We start from the raw sequence: 26597 nt of genomic DNA on the forward strand, positions 1-26597 counted from the left end.
CGGTGAAACCCCGTCTCTACTAAAAAATACAAAAAACTAGTCGGGCGAGGTGGCGGGCGCCTGTAGTCCCAGCTACTCGGGAGGCTGAGGCAGGAGAATGGCGTAAACCCGGGAGGCGGAGCTTGCAGTGAGCTGAGATCCGGCCACTGCAAACCAGCCTGGGCAACAGAGTGAGACTCCGTCTCAAAAAAAAAAAAAATGAAATAAAAATAATTGGCTGGTACTCTTCAGAAATGTCAAGATCATTAAAGATGAGGAAAAATGGAGGAAATATTGCAGATTAAGGGAGTCTAAAGAGACAGGAAAACTAAATGCAATGTGTAATCCAGGATTAGATCCTGGTTGAGAAAAATGAAATTTGCTATACATTTGCTCTGCAAATTAAGATAATAGTGTTGTGTCAATGCTATTTTTTGGATTATAATAACTTTACTGTGGTTCTGAAAGAAAATATCCTTATTTTTATGATTAAATATTTAGGGGTTAAGGGCCATCTTGTCTACAACTTATTTCCAAACAGCTTGGAAAATAAATTTATATTTATGGAGAAGGAGACAGCATTTGAGAGACAGAGCAAGAGAGCTTGATGGCAAGAAAGAAAGAGAGAGAGAGAGAGAATAAAGCAAATATGGGAAAATGCTAGCAGAGTATTTAGGGAAGCTCAGTGGAGGGTATATAATTCTTTGCACTAGTCTTTCAATCCTTTCATGTACCTGAAATTATTTCCAAAAAAGAAAGTCTTAAAGAGAAAGAATAGATGATGTTTGTAGAGGGAGGAAAGTGAAAAAGAGATAAGTATGCAATATAAAGAAAGAGAAAAAGAAAATAAAAGATCACAAAAGGGAGAATAAATGAGGAAAATAAATGTGTCAACTCTAATAAAGAACTTCAGATTTGTGTACTTACAAAGTCTGTTTCAAGGCCCATAAATCTGGGAGCTCAGAGATCCTTATGAGTTTAAGAACTCCCGAAGCTGGGCTGCAAGATATAACAGGCAGGCATGTGAGTTTTTTTCTTGGGAGATTTGCTAGCTTTCTTTAGATCAGAAAAGATGGCCAACCCCCTCACCCACCTACCTGATAAAGTTTGAATGTGTTTCCACCCAAATCTCATGTTGAAATGTAATCTCCAATGTTGGAGGTGGGGCCTGGTGGGAGGTGACTGGATCATGGGGGAGGATTTCTCATGAATAGCTTAGCACCATCCTCTTGGTGCTGTCCTCACAATAGTAAGTGCGTTTTCATGAGATCCAACCTTTTAAAAGTGTGTGATACCTCCCTGCCTCTCTCTTGCTCCTGCTTTTGCCATGTAATGTGCAAGCTCCCTCTTCACCTTCCACCATCATTGGAAGCTTCCAGAGGCCTAGCCAGAAGCAGATGTCATTATGCTTCCTGTGCAGCCTGCAAAACCATGAGTCAATTAAACCTCTTTTCTTTATAAATTACCCAGTCTCAGATATTTCTTTATAGCAAGAAAGAATGGCCTAACACACCAACCCTGCCTCAGAGTTTAATAAAGATGCCCATTTAGACATGATATTTACTAGCTGCTGAATCTACCAGACTTCTCAGTAGCCTCTTTCTTCTTCAAACTTTCTCAGGAAGAGGAGAAAGGCTCCATCCTCTCCATAACAGCTTTCCCAACCTTTGTGAAGCCAGTATGTCAAGAGACGTTTGGAAGTGTCTGTCCTTCTAGAATTTGTCAATTAGTCTGGTCCATGTCAAAGGTAGGAAAATCAGAAATGATCTCTTGCTCAAAACAAGAAAACAACTTTCTTTTGTATGGCAGAAAGTTATCCTTTTGAGGACTAGGCCATTGCTGTAGGCCTGTTTCTGTGAACACAGGAACCTCAGAGAGGCTTTGGGGAAGATGTGCACAGGGAACATCGGGCCTCTATCTTTCAGCAGAGGCCGTGGCTCCTGGGCCACAGTGATCAGGCAGTGAATGTGTCATAAAACCTCAGGCCAAAGAAGAGAACATCAGTCGTCATTCAAATGTCTTCTGTCTTCCTGCTCTTCTTCACTTTCTGCAAGATCCTTCTTAACCAAAGTGAAATGTGTTGCCTCCTGTAAATAGAAAATTCCGTAAGTGGGCAGCGTCAGACATCGTGTACAAACAAGTCACCAACGCTCTTTCTCTGGCCCTCTCCCATTGCTTTCCTTTCTCCTGGTGTCATTTGCAGGCATGTACTCTGTACATGATAGTTCTGAACAGTTCTGGATTTGCATGGTCCTTAATGAGGGTGACCACATAGCACAGTTTGTCCAGAATAGGTCCAGTTTACATCTATCATGCCAGCATGTGTATGGATAGCAATCCTTTTCACTCTCAAAAATGTCCTAGTTTGCATGATAAATCATTCACTCACTATATTTTTAATTTTCGTGATCTTAGAAGGAGATGTTAAGGTGAACTCTTACTAAAAAGAGTTGCAAAAAGTCTCTAGCCCTGCTAATGTCACTTGATCACCGCTGAACCAATTACCATCTCCCAGGGGATGAGGTTTTCTGGTGGGTCAGTTGGTCATGTGTTCGTCTCTGATATTAACAAGTCATGTCTTTGTAAGAGATGGCCCTGTCAGAAAGGGAGGACTTGTTCTGGAAAAGCAAAGAGACTAATAAGCAAACATGAAATTAACATGTGACCATTATACAATACACACCTGAGGTTCTGCTCATATTTCATATAACTAGTTGGCTGGTTTTTTATTTCGCATTTTCCCTTTTCCTCCTCTCCTCATCCCCATGATTTTGTGTTGCCACCCTCCCAGCCCCATCTCTTTTCTCTGACGTGGTCCTAATTGTTATTTTCTACCTCTAATGAGCTGCAAAGTCTCAGAAATCAAAGCTTAGACATAGAAACAGATCTAGATGGCATAGATATTGGTACAACTATAGATATAAATATAGATCCCCATCACAGGTAGAAGGCCCTTATGCCCAGAGGAAATGCTCTCCAAATGTCTTCAAAATGAATTAAACTTGGCCAGGCACGGTGGCTCACGCCTGTAATCCCAGCACTTCGGGCAGCCGAGGCAGGCGAATCACGAGGTCAGGACATCGAGACCATCCTGGCTAACACGGTGAAACCCTGTCTTTACTAAAAATAGAAAAAAATTAGTCAGGCGTGATGGCACCCTTCTGTAGTCCCAGCTACTTGGGAGGCTGAGGCAAGAAAATCGCTTGAACCTGGGAGCTGGAGGTTGCAGTGAGCCGAGATCGCACCACTGTACTCCAGCCTAGGTGACAGAGCGAGACTCTGTCTCAAAAAAAAAAAAAAAAAAATTAAACTTTTGAAATGAAAACTAAAACTAGTGTTCAGGTTGCAAAATAATATATATATCATCTAGTTTGTTTCTCACGGCGATTTCATGAGATAAATATTCTTTTCATCCCTTTGTTGCACTTCTGGAAACTAAAGCGTAAGGTTACATACCTTTTTTAACCAAAATAATGTTACTCCAATTTTTTCCAATTTTATGGTTTTAACTTTCATGATTTTCCCCACATCTATGAAACTGAGTACTGTTTTATTTTTCTCATTTGTTTACCTTTCCCCCCTGCTGTAATACACGATCACTGTAAAAATAAAACAAACCAAAAACAAGGAGGGGGTGGGGAGAGAAGAGGACAAGGAAAACCGTAAAGTTAAAAGGTTTGCATTCCCATTACTCAGGGATAATCAATATTAAGACTCTATTGTCTTTCTTTCTTCTTCTTTCACTTTCTTTCATTTTCCTTCCTTCCTTCCTTCCTTCCTTCTTTCCTTCCTTCCTTCCTTCCTTCTTCCTTCCTTCCTTCCTTCTTTCCTTCCTTCCTTCCTTCCTTCTTTCCTTCCTTCCTTCCTTCCATCTTTTGTTCTCATCCTTCTGTTTCTTTTCTTCCTTTCTTTCCCTTTCTTTCTCTTCTTTCTCTTTCTTTCTATTTTCTTTCTTTCTTTCTTTCTTTCTTTCTTCTTTCTTTCTTTCTTTCTCTCTCTCGCTCTCTCTTTCTTTCTTTTCCCTCCCTCCCTTCCTTCCTTCTTTCTTTTGTTTTTTTTTTTTTTCTTTCTTTTTCCTTCTTTTTAAGTTGGAGTGCAGTAGCACAATCTTGGCTCACTGCAACCTCTGCCTCCTGGAATCAAGCTGTCCTCCTACCTCAGCCTCCCTAGTAGTCGGGACTGCAGGCACACACCCCCACAACTGGCTAATTTTTTGTATTTTTCTTAGAGAAGGGGTTTCACCATGTTGCTCAAGCTAGTCTTAAACTCTTGAGCTCAAGCAATCTGCCCGCCTCAACCTCACAAGATGCTAGGATTACAGTTGTGAGCCACCACATCTGGCCTCTAGGCTTTCCTTTATGGATATGAAATATGTTGTAGACTGAATTGTGTGCCCCTAAATTGAAGTCCCAATTCCAATGTGACTATATTTGGAGGTAGAGCCTTTAAGGATGATAAAAGAAAAAACATCAGCCAAATTAAATTTAAAGGAGTTTAATTGAGCAATGAATGATTCACAAGTCAGGCAGCCTTCTGAGCCACAGCAGGCTCACAGATTCCAGTGCAGCCACATGGTGGAAGAAGATTTATGGACAGACAAAGGAAAGTGACATGCAGAAAACAGAAATGAGGTGCAGAAACAGCTGCATAGGTTACAGCTCAGCTTTTGCCTTATTTCAACACGGTCCCAACAGTTGGCTACATTTGATTGGCCAAAACTCAGTGATTGGCACAAGTGTAGGCTGTGGTTTGTTTACACCTCCACTTACTATAGTTCACGATGTACAGGAAAACCTTTAGGCCGTACTTAAAATACATGAGGAGGCAGCTTTAGGCTAAACTTGATTTAACAAGGAGGTAGTTGAAGTTAAATGAGGTCATAAGGATGGGACCCTAACCCAATAGGACTAATGTCCTTATAAGAAAAGGAAGAAACATGGGGCATGTGCCCTACACAGAGAAAAGGTCATGCGAGGACATAGCAAGAAGGCAGCCATCTGCAAACCAGGAAGTGAGGCCTCACCAAAAACCAGTGTGGCTGTCACCTTGATCTTGGACTTCTAACCTCCAAAGCTGTAAGAAAATAAATGTCTATTTGTTTAATCCACCAGTCTCTGATAATCTCTTATGGCAGCCCAAGTAGACTAATACAGAACATATATTTTAAAGAAAATTAAGGTTATTCTACAGATTCCATTTTGTATCCTTCCTTTTTCACCCATTAAAATTTTTCCAAAAAGTTAAATATTCTTGGCATGTTGATGTTTGAAATGAATGTGTGATATTTCATCATATGGATATGTCCTTGTGATACTGTAAAATATATATTTGGTCTTTCTTCCTGTTTCCTGACATGTAGCTCCTAAAATGATTAAAATCTCCAGAATGATGAGTGTCTTTTATAGGCTAATAAGATGACTGGTGGCTGGGGTCCCCCAGATAGCTTCAGGATGGGGGCTTATTACTGAGAAGACCAAGAGATGAGTGGAGAGTTGGGATTTTCAGCCTTAACCCCAACCTCTGAAGAGGAGAAAGGGGCTGAAGGTTGAGTTGATCACCAATGGCCAATGATGTAATCAATTGTGCCTAGCAATGAAACCTCTACATATACCAAAAGGACTAGGATCAGGGAGCTTTCAGATAGCAGAATATTTGTAGGTGCCTGGAGGGTGTTATTATGGTTATACATGGTTGGAAGCTTCATGTCCCTTCTCACATGCTTTGTCCTGTGCATCTCTTCCATCTGGCTGCTCTATCCTTCATAACAAATAGGTCAACACAAGTAAAGTGTTTCCCCGGGTTCTGTGAGGACCCATAGCAAATTAATCAAACCCAAGAAGGGGTTTTTAGAACCTTAAATTCATAGCCAGTCCATCAGAAGCAGAGGTGACAACTACCACTTGCAACGGGCATCTAAAGCAGGGTACAGTCTTGTAGGACTGAGCCCTCAACTTGTGGAATCTGTTGCTAACTACAGGTAGATAGTGTAAGGATTGACTTGAATGAGAGAACACCCAGATGGTGCCTGTTGGATAACTGTTTGGTGCGTGGAGAGACTCCCCCCAACATATACACATCTAGTACCAGAATTGCTTGGTTGATGTAAAAGAGAGTAGGAAACACATTTTGTTTTATCCTTATCTAAATAGCCCTAGACTGTTTAACCAATCCTCTTATTGGACATTTGAGGACATCCAATTTGCTATTATAAAAAAATTACAATAAAACTATAATAAATACACCTTATTAGAAACCAATATTGGACTGCACTTCTAATATTTTACTTTTAATATGTTTGTACAGGTAAGGAAACATTTACCATTTTGATATGATATGCCAAATAGATTTCCAGAATTATTGTATGAAATTTCACTTTCACACGCATTATTTCAGCATCCTTGTTTCACTGCACACTTTCCACTTTTAAGTATCATTTAAAAAATATTTACCAGTTTGATAGGTGACAATTTTTGTCTTGTTTCTGTTTTAATGCGCATTTGTTTTGTTCCTAGTAAAAGAATTTTTTATGTGTTTTATGCATTTATTGGGTGTTTGATTTCTTCTTTTATAAATTGTTAATATCCTTTTACCATCTTTGTAGTTGGTTTTTAATTTTTATTGATTTTTAAGCACTCTTTATGTCTTATAGACAATAACTTAGTTTCTCTCTCCTTTGATATAAAATTTTCCTTATTTTAATGTTATTTTAATGTACTTTTGTAAGTAACTTCATTTAATTGGGTAACAATTAAAACCACAAGTATGTCCCCATATAACCAGAAGGGGCTGTATTTCTCTCTCCTCCTTTGAGCAGTTCTAATGTCCAAAAAAAGATCTTCAATGTACTGTAAAACCTTGTTATAACTTGGTTCATTATCACACAGATTTTAGGTTAAGGTAGGTCAAGGCATGTTCCCTGAACCAAGCTTTGTTTTGTGAAAGACTGATATCACACAGTTAACCTCTAACCTAGTCCTAATTCTGTTCTCAAACTCCAACATCATATATAAATACTACAAGGGTTTGAAGTGTTGAGTGAGATAGGTCCAGAATTTCCAATTACCGAAAGAGGGACTCAGCCCAGCACTTTCAAAGCCTGACATGAAATAACCACCTTATTTGAAAAGTACTGTTTTAATCTGTGTCATGGCAACAGTCAGAATCTTTGGCCAAGATAAATAATTAACTTTCTAACTATTGTGGGGACTTTGTCTTTTGTTTTACTAAGGAACTGTAAATCTGTGCCAAACATTTTGTGTTTCTAAATCATCCAACTGTAATATGAGAATAATATATTTTAACTTTATTGGATAAAATAAAGAAAACTATGCAAACTGGGTCAATCTTCAAGAGGCTTGTAGTAATTTTACATAATGACGTGCCAGGCTTTGTATCACAATTTGAAATCCTGAAGATTCTGCTTGTTTTGCGTGCTTTTCACATATTTAAAAAATTACAGCGAGGCTTTTTTTTTTCTGCCCTATTTATGATTGAACAGACATAATCACATTTGAAAGGAATGTTGTTTATGCAGGCCACATGACAGAGAGGAGTTAAAAAAATAAAGAGGGGTGGATTACTTGGGTGTATTGCAGAGTACCTCAGTTTAGAAATTAGATTTGTGTTCAAATTTGGCAGATGCCATGAAGCCTTGGGGGAGTTCTAAACCTCCCCCTTTTTATTCATGAAAGCATGTTCATAATAATTTTTTTCCCATCTTAGAAGTTCATTGAGTGATAAAATTCATGTGAAAGCACTAACAGCACTCACAACCTATAGAATCTATGAGAACAAAACTTGTCCTGCAATAAGGTTTTCTTTAGGCTGCAGGGTGCTTGAAAACAGATGGAGTCCGAGTACCCTTAGACAGTACACGTACTTCCCAACTCACCATCCTCACTTCTTTTCGTTTTCTTATCCTCTCTTGGCTTTACTCACATGACCTCTCTGGTCTCTGCAAACACTCGAGTGTGGGACCACACTGTTGTTCAAAATGCATTGCACAGACCAACAGTATACAGGTACTTGTGTGAAAAAGCAGCTTCCTGGGTCTTAACCAAGACATATTGAATCAGAATCTCTGGAACATGGGGCCTAGGAAGTGGTGCTTTTTGTTTTTTATTTTTTTGAGAGACGGAGTTTCTGTCATCCAGGCTGGAGTGCAGCGGCCCAATCTTGGCTCACCTGAACCTCCGACTCCCAGGTTTAAGCGATTCTCCTGCCTCAGTTTCCCAAGTAGCTAGACTACAGTCGTGCGCCACCACGCCCAGCTAATTTTTGTATTTTTTTAGTAGAGATGGTGTTTCACTATATATTGGCCAAGCTGGTCTCGAACTCCTGACCTCAGGTGATCTGCCCGCCTTGGCCTCCCAAAGTGCTGGGATTATAGGTGTGAGCCACCGTGCTCGGCCAATGGTGCTTTTTAAATAAGAACCCTTGGACAAACGTGAGATACTGTTATTTTTCATCTTTAAGAAAGCAACATTGACGCATGCACAGAGTCTTCAGGGAAATTAAAAAACACTCACTTTCACAACTACAGGCAGGATACTCTAGATGAAGGGTCCAGCTTGGACTCTTATCTGATTGTACACTTTTTATGAATAACATTAAACATGAATAGGAAAAGTCTTGGGAAAGTTATTCAGTCATCCTTCATTTCCTCCCCTGTAAAAGAGGGGGTTGTATTTTTAAGTTTTTCCTGCCCCAATGCCTATGACTAGATAAGCATTCTCCTTTGGGGATTTGAAGAGATTGTGTGCACAGTCCCGTGATCAATATGTGACAAACCCTGTTTGAGTCTCTAGATGCATTGTTTAAAAAATATTGATTATTATTCTCCATAGTGGACATCTGCTATTTTTATCTTCCTAGCATCTATTCTTCCTTCTTGTGGCAATAAAATTCCAGGTAGACTTTGGGGAACCATCAATCAAGGTGGGACTGTTAATTAAGGTCTTGAGGCCCATGCTTGGCCAATCAGATGTTCTCTTCTTGGATGTGGCACGTTGGATGGTGGGGCTCTAGAGCATAAAGTAGGCAGAGTTCCCACAGAGAAGGCAGCCCCACGAAGAGACCTTGCACAGCTCCTATTGCAAAGGCTCAGATCCACTATGGTTCCATCCTTCCCAAGACCAGTTATTTACCCTCTCCTTTTATTGTCTGGGCCACCACAGATCTTTTCAGTTAACTTTTTTTTTTTTTTTTTTCACTTGACATAGCCAGTGACTGCTTCTGCTACTTGCAACCAAAGAAATTTAATTCCTCTTCTTGCAAAAGTCTCAGCTCACTCTCTCAGCATTTCCACAGCAGCATTAGTGAAGGCTCTGGTCAGGCAAGGGGCTAAAAAAAGTGCACCTGCAGGAGAATTTTGCCCTCCTAGCTGATGCCTTGATTTAGCCTGGCTTTATAATTCTTGTTTAACTCCCCTGATGCAGTCTGACAGTTTGAGGAGAACTGTTTCTCCATGATAAGAAAGCATTTGCCTTAGGGAGGAGGGAGAAGATTGAATGGAAGTGTTTTATATTCACTTGAACCACAATTATTTTGCTGACACAGGGCAAGGTATTAACAGGGTTTTGCTGTTGGGGAATTAAAAGCCATTTGGCCTATTCCTTGTTCAGACGTTTCTCATTTTTAATATTATGGTTTAAATGCAGTAACGTGCGGTTAAGAAAAAAATGAAAATGTGTGCCCTGACCTGTATGGATAGTCAAATCCCCACAGGATTGTGGTGCTTGGGGAACACCCCAATTTGAAAGGCCTCTACCTTCAGGCTTCTAGCCGCCTTTCCTACTGAATCTCCCTTGAACCTCTCAAACCCTCTTTCTTTCTCAGGCCATCTATTCTGTTCTGTAGTGTCTGGTCTCATCCCTTGCTGTGCATTCCAGAGAGAGTTTAAAACACTTGGAGAGTTTTAAAAAATATGGATCCCTCAGCCAACCATAGAGATGCTGGTTAATTGGTGTGGGATAGGGTCTGAATATCAAGATTTAGGAAGCTATCCAAGTGATTCTAACGCATATGCAAGTTTGAAAATCTGTCCTCTAGCAAAAGGATTGGCAAATATGACCCATGGACCAAATCAAGTCCTCCAGTGTTTTGCAAATAAAGTTTCAATGGAGTAGAGCCATGCTCATTCTTATACAGATTGCCTATTGGTACTTTCTGGCTACACTGGCAGAGTTGAGAAGTTATGACAGAGACCTTATTGCCCACAAAGTCTGCTTAAAATATTTAGTATCTGGTCCTTTTCCATAAAGCCTTTTTCGACTCTGCTCTGGAGTGGTGGTTGTCAACTTTGTACATGTGTCAGAATCACTTTGTAAGAATTGTTAAAATGCATTGCTGGGCCTTCCCTCCAGAGATATTCATTCAGTAGGTCTGAGATAGGGCTCAAGAATTCGCATTTCTTTTCCTTTTTTCTAAAAGACAGGGTCTCACTCTGCTACCTATGCTGGAGTGCAGTGGCATGATCATGCTCACTGCAGCCTCCGACTCCTGGCCTCAAGAGATCCTCCTGCCTCAGCCTCCCGAGTAGGTGGGACTACAGTTACATGCCACCGTGCCTGGCCTTTTTTAAAATTTGTTTTGTAGAGATGGGGTCTTGTATGTTGCCCAGGCTTCTCTCAAACTCCTGAGCTCAAGAGGTCTTCAGGTTCCCAGGGGGAGGTGATACTGCTGATCTGGGAATCATGCTTTGAGAACCACTACTATAAATTGAGCTGTTCAAACAGTAACTGCCTACAAACCACTGCAGTTCTGTCACAATGAAGATTCTGATTCAGTCAGCCTGGAGCAAGTCCTAAGAGTCTGCATTTCTAACGAGCTGCTAGGTCACGCCTGTGCTGCTGGTCCATGGACCAAACTTTGAGTAGCAAGGCTTTTAACAAACACATTTCTGATTTCCCACTTTCGTGCCTTTGTTCATCCCTCTGTTCTGTGCTTGAAATGTTTAATATTTACCTATTCTCAAGCTTTATTTTTTTCCTCTGTGAGCTGATGCCCTGAGTTCTTTTAATTTCGTTAGACTCTATCCATGCCTTTTATATGGTATCTTTCACCTTTTTACCTTCTATCTATTTCTCTAGTCAGAAATCACCTTGGCAAGTGTTTTAGACATTACGGGAGGACATATTAGAAATGTATAAAGAAGAGGATCACAAGTAATTTGACGGGTGGTATTCTTATATATTTTCTCCTCCTCATTTTCAAGAAGGTTGCGAAATCTTAAGATTCTTTTGTCCCAAGAGAAGTTTGTTACACATTGGAAAGCTGAAGCTGCTTAGAGTCAAGAATGTGTCCTATCTCATATAAAAGCCTAAAATCATCCCAGAGAGAAAAGGAGAGAAAAGGGCTCTTGGAGAACATGCAAAGGTAGAGACACGGCTTTTCTCTCCCAGACTGGGTAGGGAGGCAGTGGTCACTGACCCATGTCCTCATCTTGGCAGCACTCAGGTGACGGCAGCAACTCAGAGAGGACCAGTTGTGTGGTGTCTCTGGAGAGACTGGATGATGGGCACTGAGGTTCTCAGGCTTGGAAAGTCATCCTGTCCCACAAGTGGTATAGAAGCCGAGAGTTACATGACTTTGAGAGACAACAGGAGTTTGACCACTGCTGTTGTCCATGCTGACTATAGATGCTTAGAGTGATTGCATCCTTCCGCTTCATTCCAGACACCATCTAAGCTTCTCAGATTCTTAAAAAGTCTTAAGGGTTTAAGAAAAGGGATGTTGGGATCAAATTTGAATTGATCTAAGGAAACTACACAGGTGAGATATATTTTGCAAACCTGAGTTTATGAACTATGGTCATACAAACTTTTAGAAATGTTACATCAGGAAATAATAATCAGAAGTGTGGCAAAGATTTATCTATAAATATTCTTATCATGTAGTATCTGAAATACTTAAAAAGTAATTATGATACAACTTTAAAATGAACTACTGCTAAAAAATCATGTGCAAAAGAAATTTTAATGACAAGGAAAGTTGTTCTCAATATTTTGTTTAGGGCAAATAGGTTATAAAACAGCATATACAGTCTGATCTCAACTTTGTTTAATTGCAATACATCTCTACAGGCTCAAAAATGCTGGAAGGATAAAATAAAATATTAATAGTGGTTATCTCTGGGTAGTGAGATTAAGGGTGATTTTTATCCCTTATATCAGAGATAAAATATATCCCTTTCTATGACAGGAAAAAATTTAAGTTTTTTTTTAAAAAAAACAGCTTTAAGTCATAAAATTAAAAATAATTATCATTTGGGTGCCATGAGTACTCAAATCTTTATGGCATAATTAAGCTTAATCTCAATTCATATGACATTTTGCTTTTTTTTCCCTAAGGCCTTAGCTAACAAGCTTTAAAGCTACACCTGTATGCCTCACTCACCCTCTGAACATTTTCATCAAACACTGTACTACATGTTCCTGCCTGCTCTTGCTACCATTAGTAACTCCTGTCTCTAGACTAGTGTCCACATAGCTGTTATAGTTAGTTTCTTAAAGCATAGGGGATTCAGTGCTGAGAATTTCAACCCTGGTTCAAATCTCAGCTTTGCTATTGACTAGCTGTATGTCTTCATTAAAACTAAAACTTCTCCATCTGTAAAAACTAAAACTTCTCCATCTGTAAAATGGGGGTGATTATAATAGAGTACCTAAATCAAGATTGTTATGAGAATTACCACTCTATGAAACATTGAGTGCAGCTATGTTACTTTCACTCTCAGCTTGCAAATGACTCTGTAGTGTTTGTTTTTTCTTATATAAAAAAATGATGCTTAACTTCTAAACAGGGAAATGAGAATTAAAACCAAAATGAGATAACATTCCATATTCAACAGATTGGTAAAGGACATGAAAAAATGAGAACACTAATAAACTGCTAATAAACTGTAATAAATGTCTGGTTGTTATAAATTGATACAACCTCTTTGGAAATAGCTTGGCATTATCTAATAACATCAAAGATAGGCAGCCTTATTAGCCATCACATCAGTTCTATTTCTAATTATATGCTATAAACTTGTGTACCTGTGAATCACAGCATGCATTGTGTATGTTTACAGTAGAAATATTTTGAAATAGCATTGAACTAGAAACAACCCAAATGTTCATTGATGGGAGAATAAACAAAAACATGTGGCATATCCATTCAATGGAATACTCTACAGCAAATAAAAAGAATGAGCTTTAGATGGGTGAATAAATATTATAAGCAAACATAAAAGAATACATACTATGATACCATATATATAAAGTTCAAAAAGGAGCAAAATACAAAAGAGTACATACTATATGATGCTATACATATAAAGTTCAAAAGTAAAAACTAAACTACATTTTTTGAGCATACACGAATAAGTGTAAGATCTTTTTAGAGAGGCAAGAAAACTAATTACTATAAAAGACAGAATAGCGATTTACCTTTAGAAGGGCAAAGAGGGTATTGTGTTAAATGAGGAAGACAAGGCATTTTCTGGGTTGCTGCCAATATTCTATGTCTTGACTTTGGTACTAGTTACACAAGTATTTATTTTATAATCATTTATTATACTGATATTTATGATTTATGCACGTTTCTATATGAGTGTTATATTTCACATTTTAAAACATTTAAAAAGTATTTAGGGGCATGTTGGGAATATGGCACCCTGAATGTGTCACTGCTATTCTCTAATCTCAATTCCTAACAGCAGTCTTCCTCTCCTGAGTCTATCTGGCAGGCAGGCAGGGCACTGAAGGGTAAGAATATGACTTTGGTTTCTGTAGATCCAGACACAGAAAGTTGAGGTCAGACTTTTTCTTTGGCTTTGGACACAGCCTGGAGTTGTAGAGAATTTTGGAGCAAAAATCAGTGTACCATGGTCTTGAAGAGAATATAGGTTTTGGAAATCTGTGGCATTCCAAGAAGAAGAGTGGTGCCGAGGAAAGTATTTCAAGGGGATTTCCTTTTCTCCTTCCTTTGAGAGCCTCAATCAGGTACTTACTACCACCTATCAGCTGGTACTGAACTCGCCACACTGGCAGAGATATATTTCCATCTCACCGACTTCAAGAGTGAATACCCCATAAACTCAGCCTTAGTCCGCAGAGTAGTCAAAGGAAAACTAGAATCCATGTAAGGGATCCTAGCAGCCAGAGAAAGAACACTCAGAACATCTGGAAAAGGTGGTTCTTGATTAAATAAAGCTGTTAAAAGAGGCAGGTAATTACTAAAACAATACAACAAAAGTAATACAAATACCTAGGAGATTCTATGTTTGAAACAAAAGTTTAATTTGTAAATTGAATGAGAGAATTCATTAGTATCCAAGAATATCAAATGGAATGTGTATTTCAAAACCTTGCAAAAAATACAAAAAGATGGGAATCATGAAGGACAAGGTAGAAGACTTGGAAGATAACTAAACGTGAGTAATAGATCTAGAAGGAGAAAAAATAAATAGGTGGCAATATTTAAATTATCTATGCTAAAAAAAACTTGATTTTGGAGAGTAAAATACCTTATTTAATTCTAAGTATTATTTGAGAAGAAATGACAATGATCTGCAACGGAAAACAGTCATTCTGACTATGGAATGACATCTACAGAAGATTGATAGGGAAGGACTGAAAATCACTCAACCACCAGGAGGTTGGAAAGATATTTGTATATAAGAAAAAGTTCAAAGAATCAAGTTTCCATAAGCCTTTTCTGAGAAAAGGACTTTCATTTAAAAAAAACAAAACAAAACAAAAAACAATGAGTCAGAACAGAGATCTTAAGATAGGAGAAATGGAAGAGGAGAAGAAACCATAAAACTTGCAAAATATCTAGCTAGAAAAATTGCCTGAGAGCATAATGTGTGAGCTATATAAGTATTCTTAAAAGAGCCATATTTCAAGGGAAGACCTAATGATGGAATGAAACCAAAAGTTTTTAACCATCTTAGCAAAACCTGAGTTGTCAAAGTGGTAGAGATGGGGGAAAGAATAAGTAATAGCAGACAAACCAGTGAGGCAATAAATCTTGAGGGAGATTGGGAAGAGAAGAGTTGTATTTTATTTTCATATAATAATAGAAAAATATGAGTTTGATCAGGAATTTAGGAAAGGAAAATTAACCACTAATGAAATGGTAAATACAGTTAATTGCCCTTCTAAATTAATTGATGTGGTGAGAGTACAGGGATTGGAATATTTTGCTTGATCAAATCAGCAGAAACAAAGAACAAGAGAGGTATATGGATACAGTCAGTCATTAATTAATCTTGTTTTTAGTTTTGCAACAACTGAAATACAAAGGACAGTAAAATTTGAAAAAAGGAAATATTAATTAATAAAAATAAATACAAAATGTGTGCCATAAAATTTGCATTTTAGAGTTGAGCAAACATTTTGGCTTGGAACTTTCTTTCTTTCTTTTTTTTTTTTTTTGAGACACAGTCTTGCTCTGTCACCCAGGCTGGAGTGCAGTGGCACGATCTCAGCTCACTGCAACCTCCACCTCCCGAGTTCAAGCAGTTCTCCTGCCTCAGCTTCCTGAGTAGCTGGGACTACAGGCGCCTGCCACCATGCCGGGCTAATTTTTGTATTTTTAGTAAAGATGGGGTTTCACCATGTTGGCCAGGCTGGTCTTGAACTCCTGACCTCAGATTATCCACCTGTCTTGGCCTCCCAAAGTGCTGGGATTACAGGCATAAGCCACCGTGCCCAGTGGAACTTTTTTTTTATTTCCACCAGCACTAATTTTTCCAGCTATCTTATTTTATTTTTTGAGAGTCCATATAGTTTGTAAATTGCCTTAAATACGTTTTATAACAAGATATAGTGTGTTTTCAAAAAATGTTTTATAACAAGAAGTAGCATACATTTTCTTTAAAAAAGCCTATATACAAATACATTTTGAAGAAAAATATGACCCCCAAAAATGAAAAGAAATTTACAAGTGAATGAATGGGCAAAGAGATAGCAGGCAAAGCCAAACAATAAGAAAAAAAGAGTGATAATATTAAAATCAGATAATGAATTTGGATTAAAAAGTTCTAAGAAGAATAAGATATAATTGTTGCATACCGTTTTGTGTCAAAATACATAGCAGCTGAACAGAAAGCAAAAGTGCATAGATATATAAGTAGAGTTTAATAAAAATACAATATAGTGGTACCCTTTAATATGACTATTTCAGAACTGGACAGTTGAATTAGACCAAAAAATAAGGATATACATAAAATAATTGAAGAATATAATTCTATAACTTCTAAATAGGAAAATACATTGTGTACATGTCTGTGGAATATTTATAAGAATTAATTACATACTTGACCAAAGAAACTATTTAGGGCATGCTCTCTAATCAAAATATAATGAAGTTAGGAATAAGCACTTTTAAAAATAGTCTCTAATAATAATTTATAAAAGACCTTAGGTCAAAAAAAGAAATCAAATCTGAAATTATAAATGATTTATAGAAATGAGTGAAAATAAAAATACTTCATCAAAAATCTAAGCATCACAATAAAATTGTGTTTATGATAAAATGTATGTTCGTAATGCCTTTATTATTAAGAAAGAAAGACCAAAGAAGGGAAAAGGGGGAAAATGGAATTAAATACTTATTAAGGAACTTTTAACTTATTAAGGCATTAGAAAAAAAAACAAACAACGGCCAGGCACGGTGGCTCATGCCTGTAATCCCAGGACTTTGGGAGGCCTAGGTGGGTGGATCACGAGGTCAGGACATCGAGACCATCCTGGCCAACAAACCCCGTCTCTACTAAAAATACAAAAACTAGCCCGGTGTGGTGGCAGGCGCCTGTAGTCCCACCTACTCGGAAGGCTGAGGCAGGAGAATCACTGGAACCGAGGAGGTGGAGGTTGCAGTGAGCAGAGATTGCACCACTGCACTCCAGCCGGGTGACAGAGCAAGACTGTCAAGAAAGAAGGAAAGAAAAGAAAAGAAAAGAAAGAAAAGAGAGAGACAGGGAGGGAGGGAGGAAGGCAGGCAAGAATCAGCAAATGAAATTTTTAAAATAAAAGCTAAATTTGAGTCAATGAAGATAAAAACAAAGAATGTGTATATTCAAAGATGGTTCTTTGAAAATACCTGAAAAACAAGAACAAGCAACAACCACAACAAAAACAAAAAGTCAGAAAGCCAAATTATGTTAGAAAAAAAAGGAACAAAAATATAAAAGAATTAGAAACGAGATGGAAGCCACAATCCTAGATGCAAAAGATGAAGAAAATGCTGAGAGCCACTTGCAACTCTGGCAACAAACAGAGGGAAAGGGTGATTTCCTTGTAAAACACAGGCCTTCAGCACAATGTTTGACATATGAGTTTAATAAATATCATCTATCATTATTATTGTTATTAGCATGTCACATTCAAATTCTTTTGCCAGTTCATCATAAGACAAAGCTCAAATCTCCCTCGCTGAGAAAAATTGCCGGCAACTATCAAAGGATATGTTATTCCCTCATTGTAAACAACATTTATGGAGCACCCATTGTTTCTGGGGCATGTTCAGATTCAGTGAAATGTAAGATATGGCCTCTGCCTGATAAGAACTTAAAATGTTTAGGAACTGATGTGTACATGTGAGTAATTATTTCAGATTTTGGGGAACAAGAGCCGATTGACAGTTGAGATCATACCAGCTACCAGAGGGCAGGGGAAGGAGAGATCTTTTGTGAGGGTTGATGACAGAAGTACTTTATGGAGATGGAATTCCAGTGGAATTCTTAAGAATGGGCTGGATTGAAATAAATTTCTAAGAGGAAAAAGGAGTGCGGGCTGGAAAGCAAATAAGGGACTCAAAGTTTGTAAATTGGCCAGTGTGGCTGAAAGAAAGAAGTACATCTCATAGGGAGCTAAGAGGCAAAGGAAGGAAAAGTATGTTGGGCTAGATGATGAAGAGCTCTGGATTTAAATCTATGGAGTTAAGAATTTGTCCTGTACACAGTGCATAGTCATTACAGAGTCCTGAGCAGGTCGGTGACACCATAAGCTGCAGTCTTGGGAAGGCTGTGTTAGCAGCAATATGCTTGGTGGACTTGGGAAGGGGTGTAGACTTGGCCAGGAGCAGCAGAGCAGCCTCAAGGCAGAGGGACTATTGCTGTTATTTTAGGCCTTGGTGAAATCTTGAAATGTCAGTATCCCATTCTGCAGATGGAAAAAACACAAAATGACTTCTGAGCCAAACAGAACAAGGAGGTATGTAGGCAATAAAACTAAGATGCCTTCAGCAATCCTGGTACAGAATTAGCCACACTTACCCAACTGCCTGCTGTCCTCCTTTTGACGTTAGAGTGACTCTTATTCTTTGGCAACATTACTCAGTTCCTCCAGAGGTGGCAGCTTGGGAGAGAGAACCTCTTTGTCACTGATAGATACCCATTCATTTATCCACCATGAATGGGACAAATTTTCTAAAGGAGTTTCCTCGAGTTTAGCCTGTTGGGGTTTGACTCTCCATAAAGCCGGGTTTCTTCTGCCTCTCCCCCCCACACCCCTCCTCCGTGGTCTGTATCCTCTCCAGGAACACAGAGAGTTAACCTTTGCAATCGGATTTGCTCTGTGCAACATGAAGTGTCACCCACAAACACAGTGTACAAGGCGTCTGTAAAACGTATGAAAAGAAGTCCAGGAATTCAGTTAATTAACCACATCAGTTTCTTAACGTGATCAATTTTAATTAAACTGAATTTTAATAGAGATCTGTGTAGTCTGTAGAGACCAATTGCTAATTCTACAAAGCATGTGCTGCTTTTCAGTTCAGATTTGCTCCCATCTAATTAATATGGATAGAGCATTAAGCCTTTTTGGACTCTGGTGGTTTTCATTTCATGACTATTAATGATTTTAATGAACTGGACTAATTCAGTAGTTTTCATCCCAGTGTTTCAGGGCTTTGTTCATCACAAATTTCAGGTTTATAATTGGTTTCCAGGTCTTAACAGTGGTCATTGATCAGCTTCAGCAGTTCCTTTTACAACTCGGTAGGCACTGGAGACTCTGTTAACCCTTTGCTGCCTGGAGCTGAGAACAGTGCAGCGCTTCAGGGCAGAGTCCTGGCTTAACCATCAACCTAACACAGTCACAGGGGCAGGGGAGAACTTAAAATTCATATGGTGATGTTAGCACAGGACAGAACAGAAAGGTCACCCCAGCAATACAGAAGCTTTAAAAAAAAAAAAAAAAGACTGGGGATTAGCTTTATTTTTCAGCTTTAATTTTCAATACTCCAAGTGAGATATGCATAATGAAATTATCATTCTCATTTTGGCAAATCACATTTTCTAACCACTCATTGGCCCCTGCCAATCCCTACTGGGCATCTTTATCGACAGCAAAAGAGCTAAGACTAAGGAGTAAGAAAAAAGAATTATGAAGAGCTAATAAAAAGCAGAAGCAGGGAGACTGGGCTGAGGAGGGGCATAGCTTGGGAAAACTAACACAGATAAAGAAATGTATACATTGATGAATACATACTTATTTTTACATGACCGGGGTTGATCTTCACCATTGGAGACTTGCTCATGGTCCTTTGCTGCCCTGAAAATAAACAATGATATTTGAGCCTCTCATTTAAAATAAAAGACAAAACTTTTAAATATTCTGTATCCAAAATGACTATTACATCTTTATGTTGCTGGTGCTGCCTTACTCAGTTCCGAAAAGTGACAGGCAGGATGAATATACAGAAGAGTCAAGGTCACACCACCCAAATAAAGCAAGGTAGAAAAGAGTAGATTCTCTGAAACATACACCTACCTCTTTAATTATCCAAGAAACAGCGATGTAAACACCCAAACCGCAGTCCAGAAATGTAGCTCAGAATCATCAGAAGCTCTTAAAAAGCTTGTTTTTGTAAGCCTACCCAGAAAATTTCCCCCTGCCCCCTCACCCACCAATGGAAGAACATAAAAATCTTTGCAGAGGTACAGAACTGTAATTCACAAATGTTCCAGGGTTGGTTTTTTTTCCTGAAAATATTCTGCCAGAGATTGAGTTGATCTGGATTCCAAACCCAGTTGAAATCTCTTCAGCAGTTTAATTTGTAAAAAGATCTTTCTTATTCAGTAATATTCTTACAAAGATGGTGACTTTTTTTTTTTTAACATATCATCTCTGTATTTTCAAGCACAGAGGATCTGAAGAATAAATTAAATGAAGATCATTACCAAGGTAGCATTTAAAATGACCCAGGAGAAAAAATATGTATAAAGTTGAGAACGTTCATTTATTTTATATTTTCTCACTCCACTCCCCTTGACTCACTCATGCTTGGTTTCTTTGTTAACATTGGTTGGCAAATTATGTCTCTGGCCAGTTGAATTTAGTTCTTCTCCTATAGGTTAACATATTTAAACAAACTGCTGGTTATAATAGAGTTGATTGTATATCTTTAATTCCCATTCATCTCTCAATCCTTTTCAGTCTTACTTCTGTCCCAAAGAGCTGCAGATATGCTCTCCATCTATAAAATGGCGATAATAATGGCTTCCTTGAAGGGCCATTGTGTAGATTAGCACACTTAGCAAGGTGGCTCAGTAAATTATGGCTATTACTACTGCTCAAATCACCAATGACCTTTTGATTGACAAACAGCTTATGTCCTTATCTGCCAAGCTGTCTGAAGCATTTGACACTGTAAACCACGCTTTTTAAAATCCTTCCAAGAAAGCACTCATTTATACCTTTGTTCTCTTAACAAATATATATGGAACATCAGGCATTGGTCTAGGCACTAGAGATACCATGTATTTCAGCAAGGCAGAAAGTTCTTGTCCTCTAGGAGTTTTTATTTTTTTCTAATGAGGAAAATAGACAAATATGAATCAAAAAGTAATAGCTAACATTTATTGAGAACTTAAATTGTACCAGACAACATTCTTAGCTTTTTGCATATTTTAACTTATTTAACTTAGATGAGTGTACTATCATGATCCCCATTTTACAGATGAGGACACCAAGGCACTGGTAGTTAACTATCTTGGTCAGGGTCACAAAGTTTGTGAATGATGGAGTCTGAATTTAAACCAAAGCAGTCTGCTCCAAAATCCAAGTTTCTAAACCCAGTGCTCTACTAAAAATCAGAAAACAAGAGTGACATCACACAAAGAAAGACACTGTAAATGGTGTGGTCAGGGAAACCCTCTTTGAGGGGGTGATGTGTGAGCAGAAACTCCAATACTGAGAAAGAATAAAGAAAGTGTGGTATCCTGGAAGTCAAGTTATATGAACTGAGTTGAGTCTCCCACAACAAATTCATATGTTGAAGCCTTCATCCCCAGTGTGACTGCATTTGGAGACAGGGCTTTTAGGAGGTAATTTGGAATAAGTGAGATCATAAAGGTGAGGATGTTACTTAACAGTACTTTAGAAGGTGGCTTTAGAAGAGAAGGAAAAGAAAGAGCTCTCTCGCTCCACATACATGCACTGAGGAAAGATCAAGAGAGGACACAGTAAAAATGCAGTCATCTCTACACCAGAAAGAAAGTCCCCACCAGAAAAAGAATTGGCCAGCACTTTGATCTTGGACTTCCCAGTCTTCAGAACTGTGAGAAAATAAATTTCTGTTGTGTAAGCACCCATTTGTTGGTGTTTGTTTTGGCAGCCCAAGCTGACTAAGACACCAAATGAAGTCTAGAAGCCTGGAAGAATAATGTCTCTGAGATGTTTAATGAAGAAGGCCAGAGTACTTGAGAGTTTAGAAAGATGAACTTTGACAAGAGGTATTGCAATGGGTTCAAAAGAGTGATGAAAATGCTAGGTGTGGTGGCTCACATCTGTAATCCCATCGACTCAGGAGGCTAAGGCAGGAGTTTTGCTTGAGGCCAGGAGTTCAAGACCAGCCTGGGCAACATCATGAGACCACCCCCATCTCTAAAAATAAAAATAAGAACTCTTAGCCAGATGTGATGGTACATGCCTGTAGTTCCAACTACTTCGGGGACTGAGATGTGAGGATTGCCTGGGAATTCAAGGCTGCAGTGAGCTATGATTATGCCACTGTACTCCAGCCTGGGTGACAGAGTGAGATTCCAATTCACCCCAAAAGGTGGGCAGAGGTCAGGAAAAGAAAAACAAATGTAAACAGCTCTTTCATGGAGATTTCTTACAAAAGGAATCAAGAGCTAAGCCATTACAGCACTGAAGGACCTTTAACATGGAAGATAATACATAATGTTTATATGCTGATGGTGTAACTTAGTAGACAGAGGAAAAACAGTTCATCCACTGTTCCAGAAAGGGAGGCGGGGGTTAAGGACATACAGTCGACCCTCCGTATCTGTGGGTTCCACATTCGTGGATTCAACCAACCACAGATCAAAAAAATATGGGGGTAGAACAATAAAAAATAACAATACAACAAGAAAAATATAAATAATGCAAATTAAAAACAATATGGTGCAACAATTGTTTACATAGAATTTATATTGTATTATATTTTAAATAATCTAGAGATGATTTAAAGTAAATAATCTAGAGATGATTTAAAGTATATGGAGGATATGCATTGGTTCTATGCAAATACTATGCCATTTTATGTCAGGAACTTGAGCATCCTCAGATTTTGGAATTCGTGGGGGTCCTGAAACAACTGTATACACAAGAAGGGAAGGCAGAGTTCACAAATATATTCAAATACCTGGGTAGGACAGAAGATTTGATAGTGGAAAGGAGATAGTAGTTTTCGGTTTCCCTCGTTAAGTGAACATTACATTAACAGAAACTATGTGTCATTCATAACTGGACACTATCGCTGTTATCTATCCCTTGTAGAGATGAGGAAACTGAGCCCCAGAGAAAATAAATAACTGGCTCACAAAATTCACTCAGGTAGCGAGTAGCAAAACTGGAATTTGAACTAAACCTGTCTCTTTTGATTGTTTTTTTGTTTTTGTTTTTTACTTGAGTAAACTAAAAAAGACCCACCATTAGTTGAAAGTGAAAGGAAAGACAATTATTTTGGAGTTTGGAAAGTAGAGGACAAGTTGAGATAATTATTTTAGAAAACAGACAAGCAAGTTGAGTAATGAAATATGCAGAATTTCTAGGCTGTGCTGAAGATTTTCTTGAGATTATAAACATAAATTTTAAATGAAACCAGTCTATATGGATTTGTGTTGTGTTGTTTTGTTTTGTCTATAGCTCTATTTAACTGATGAAATATAGCAATAAATTTTAAATAGGTTTTGGGGTTTGCCAGTAGAATATGATGGAAGGAGAGACAGACAAGGCAATTGAGGATATACAGAAAATTGTATGATCATCAATCGTGGATCTAAACTGGATGAGGAGGAATGACAGACCAGAGAGGGTGATAGGTAGTAAATGTGGATAGACTGAAGTGGGTTTGGTAGAGTAGGTAATCTGGAACATGAAAGCGAGTATTTCTTCATTAAGATTTTGAAGTTTAGAGTGTGAGGTATTTGGCATCAAGACTTTTGGAAAGTCCTAGGGTCAGACCATGGAAGGTGGGGGAGGGAGGTATAGACTCAAAGTATGTAGGAAGCAATGACGTCAGGGTAATGATGGGCAGGGTGTGAACATCGAGATTCTCAGGAATAATGGCAGGAGAACAGTGCAGGGAAAGACAGTGAGCCAGTGCTAAAACTTCAGAGGTTGAAAGAAGTGACCGGGTGACAGGCGATTGCAAAAGAGGAGAGAACAAATGGGAATTCAATGTCATCTGCCTCAAAGGGGCCAGGGGTTTTGAGGGTGAAGGAAGGCACTAGGGTCTAGAAATAGCAGTGAAGAAAAATAACACTAATCCTCATCCAGACCCCAGTGCAAACCCTTTCCATACTTTCCGATGAGTTTGTTTGCTTCGCTTTTGGTATTTTACTCTACATTTCTAAGCAATACGCATACATGGCCACTTCTTCACTGTTTTAGGCATTATTTATTGACTTTGAATTTTGGAAAATGAGGATTCTCTTTGACACACGTGTATATATATACACGCACACACGCACATAGTCTCTCTCTAAACCCATTCTGGTTATATGTATGGGTTCTGTTGTTTTCTTTCTGAAAACTTGCAAAAAATTATTTTTATTTTGGTCTCTAGTGTTTGAAATTTATTATTCTGGGCACAGGGTGGACTCCTTCAATCTGGAAACTCATGCTCTTTGGATTGGGGAAAATGTCTTGATTTATTTCTTTGAGGATAGATTTTCCTCCATTCTCTCTTCTTACTCTCCTATTATTCAGATGTTACTTGGTCATCCAATTTTCTTATTTCTTCTCTCTTTATTTCCATTTCTTAGTCCTTTTGGTATAGCGGTATAGGGGTATAGACAGTCCTAGAGCAATTTTTTAGTTAAATCCCTCAGTTTGAGGTTTCCTTGACTCAAATTTAGATTTTAAAAAGGTATTTTCAAGTAAAGATAGTGATTTCACTTCTTAAAGATTACTGTGCACCACCTCCATCCCCACCCCATCTACATTTTGGGACAGTCAGCAGGCTTCCTTGTGGCCTGAATAAGAGGTCAGAGTTTTTCGAGTCCCCTTTTTATAGGCTGGGCAGATCTTTGAGGTCCTTGGGCCCCTAGGTGTGGTTCTATTCCTCATGTGGCTTTAAAATACCCACTCCCAGACCATAGGTCCAATATCTGGTCTGATAGCCACACGGTGCCAGCAGTCCCTTCTCATCATTTCGGCTCTGATTTCCTGCTTCAGTTCTGGCATCTGGGCATTTGTTTTAAATTCAGCCATGTGGCAAAAAGAGTAGTTTGTTATAATATTTTATTCAAGATTCCATGAGTTTGTGGTGGGAGAAAACAGGCAAAATTCTGCTATATCTATTACCCTTGTCTAAGGATTGTGCAAACATCACCTTCCTTTTTTTCTTTATTCTTTTTTTTTTTTAGGGGATGGAGTCTCACTCTGTTGCCCAGGCTGGAGTATAGTGGCACGATGTCAGCTCACTGCAACCTCCATCTCCCGGGTTTAAGTGACTCTTGTGCCTCAGCCTCCCAGTAGCTGGGATTACGGGCACCCGCCACCATGCCCGACTAATTTTTGTATTTTTAGTAGAGACAGAATTTCACCATGTTGGCCAGGCTGGTCTTGAACTCCTGACCTCAAGAGATCCGCCTACGTTGGCCTCTCAAAGTGCTGGGATTACAGGTGTGAACCACCATGCTTGGCCCCACCTTTCCTTTTATATGTCCTGCCTGGGTACTGTACCCGGCTTCTACCTGTTGTCCTTGCTGCAAGTTACTACTTCCTTGTTTCCCTTTTCAGTTATTGATATAAAAAACTAACAATCTGATTTTGTTGCTCCAGTCCTTAAAAGCCTCCTTTGGCTTACTATAACTTTCAAGATCAAGGCCATTAGCCAGGTCACAAAGTTACTCAAAACTTAATCCCAATTATTAGGGACTGAATTGTGTCTCCTTCAAATACGTATGTTGGAAATTCTAACCCCTGGGATCTCAGAATGTGACTGTTGAGATAGGGTTGACTGAAGTCATATGGGTGGGCCCTCATCTGATATGACTGGTGTCCATATAAGAAGGCAAAGACGCCAGGGCTGTGCATATACCAAGAAAGAGCCATGCGAAGACATGGAGAGAAGACAGAAATATGCAAGCCCAGGAGCGAGGCTTGTGGAGAAACAAACCTGCAAACAGCTTGATCTTGGACATCTAGACTCCAGAACTGTGAGAAATATACCTCTGCTGTTTAATCCACCCAGTCTGTGATATATTGTTCTTGCTAACTGTATATCCCATTACTTCCCTTCCCAGTAACCCAGATATGACCAATGATTCACCATCCCTCAATTATGCAAGTTGTTTTTCACAACTGGAAACCTCAGGGAATACTGCCCTTGCAGATATGTTAGGCTAAATAGGCACCCCCCAAGATATCCAGGTCCTGATTATCAGAACCTATGAGTGTTAACTTAGATAGCAAAAGGGACTTTGCAGTTGTGAATAAGTTAAGGGTTTTTTTTTTTTTTTTTTTTTTTCTTTTTTCTTTTTTTTTTTTTTTTGAGACAGAGTTTTGCTCTTGTTGCCCAGGCTGGAGTGCAATGGCATAATCTTGGCTCATCACAACCTCTGCCTCCCAGGTTCAAGTGATTCTCCTGCCTCAGCCTCCCAAGTACCTGGGATTACAGGCATGCGCCACCAAGCCTGGCTAATTTTGTATTTTTAGTAGAGATGGGGTTTCTCCATGTTGGTCAGGCTGGTCTCAATCTCCCGACCTCAGGTGATCCACCTGCCTCGGCCTCCCAAAGTGCTGGGATTACAGGTGTGTGCCACTGTGCCCAGCTGAGTTAAGGATCTTAAGAAGGAGAAAACATCCTAGATGATCCAGGTGGGCCCTAAATGTAATCATAGGAGTCTTTATAAGAAGGAGGCAGAGGGAGATTTGACTACAAAAGAAGAGGTAGGAAATGTGATAATGGAAACAAGAGGCTGGAGTGATTGGAAGAAGGGGTCACAAGGTGAGGAATGTGGAAAGCCTCCAGAAGCTGGAAAAGGCAAGGAAACTGTTTCTCCCCTAGAACATCCAGAAGGAACCAGTCCTACTGATGCCTTGACTCAAGCCCAGTAAAACTAATGTTTGAACCTCTGGCCTCCAGAACTGTAACTGAATAAATTT

At 38.9% G+C, this 26597-nt stretch overlaps 1 long non-coding RNA gene across 1 annotated transcript; it reads right to left on the minus strand.

The window, feature by feature from the left end:
- Positions 1-17917: 17917 nt before the first annotated feature.
- LOC117080134 lies at positions 17918-19526 on the minus strand. Its single transcript, XR_004435730.1, has 3 exons — positions 19464-19526; positions 18248-18329; positions 17918-18134 (listed from the first exon to the last, which is right to left on the minus strand). It is a non-coding gene; the product is annotated as an uncharacterized LOC117080134 (long non-coding RNA).
- Positions 19527-26597: the final 7071 nt, after the last annotated feature.

Source organism: Trachypithecus francoisi, unplaced genomic scaffold (genome assembly GCF_009764315.1).
Source record: "Trachypithecus francoisi isolate TF-2019V2 unplaced genomic scaffold, Tfra_2.0 Lachesis_group8, whole genome shotgun sequence".
Lineage (NCBI taxonomy): Eukaryota > Metazoa > Chordata > Mammalia > Primates > Cercopithecidae > Trachypithecus > Trachypithecus francoisi.